This window comes from Peromyscus maniculatus, chromosome 5 (assembly GCF_049852395.1).
Source record: "Peromyscus maniculatus bairdii isolate BWxNUB_F1_BW_parent chromosome 5, HU_Pman_BW_mat_3.1, whole genome shotgun sequence".
NCBI lineage: Eukaryota > Metazoa > Chordata > Mammalia > Rodentia > Cricetidae > Peromyscus > Peromyscus maniculatus.
The window spans coordinates 26,777,501-26,778,783 of record NC_134856.1 but is presented as its reverse complement, the minus strand read 5'-3'; positions in this window follow the sequence as shown (position 1 = coordinate 26,778,783).

The following is a 1,283-nucleotide window of genomic DNA, read 5'->3' as shown; positions in this document are numbered from 1 at the left end:
ATTGGCTCTCTCCACCCAAATACCAGCTGAGGAATTATTGGTAAAACACCGGTTTTTATTGTTGAGTTTTTCTACACTAAAATGATACAAGTGTGACTTAAGTATGAATCACCTTTGAAGCAAGTGGGAATTTACAAGTCCATGATCACATTCTTTCTGAAGATCACTGAGAGAAGCCTGCGTCTTTTCTTTTCCCTCAGGCAAGTCTCCTCACAATTGGAAGTTTCACTAGACACTGGTTTTCAACATGTTGAAATTAATCAGGAATAATTCAAACAAAATTCTTAAGTATTTATTTATTTAGTGTGGTGTGTGTGTGTATGTGGTGTGTGTGTATGTGGTGTGTGTGGTTTGTATGTGGTGTGGTATGTGTTTATGTGCATGTGTGTGGTGTGGTGTGTGTATGTGTGGTGTGTTGTGTGTATGTGGTGTGTGTGTGTGTGGTATGGTATGGTGTGGTGTGTGTGTGTGTGTGGTATGGTATGGTGTGGTGTGTGTGTGTGTGTGTGTGTGTGTGTGTGTGTGTGTGGTGTGTGTGTGTGTGTGTGTGTGTGGTATTTGATGCCTATGTGTGAGTGTGGGCATATGCAGAGCCACAGCCCTTGTGTGGAGCCAGAGGACAACCTGTGAGGATCGGTTCTCTCCTTCTCCATGAGTTCCGTGGCGTCGGGCTTGGCTGGCAAGTGCTTTGACTAGCTAAGCCATTGTGCCGGACCTCAACCCAAATCATCTTTTCTTTTCTTTTACAGCATGTGTGTGTGCACGCGTACATGCACTCAGGCATACGTGCCATGCACACGTGTGGAGATCAGAGGATTCTTTGGGGAGTTGGTTCTTTCCTTCCACCATGTGGTTTCTGGGTATTGAACTTAGGTCATCAGGCTCAATGGCAGGCACCCTTACCCACTGAACCAAACTTTTAGAAGCCCTCAACCAAGACTTTTAGAAGAACCAAAAAAAGACCATCTCCTTCCTACATCCTTAAGTGTTGTGTGACCACAGGTGCCATCAACAGGAACTGCTGGACCACGAGTCTCTGCACACACATACCCTGGGATGGGAACAGTCTTCCTCATCCTCTTTGAATGTGAAGGGGCTGGTGTCCTAACATGAAGAGCTCACGTTCTGTGCACCATGGTGGATACTGAAGTAAGATGAATAAACAAGATGCACGCTGTCCACTCACTCGGGAAGTTCCTCAGACCTAGAGGTCAGGTGCCAGCCTTGTCCATCCTTGCATGAGCAACGCCGTGAAGCCACCTGGGGGGGGGGGGGCAAGTGGA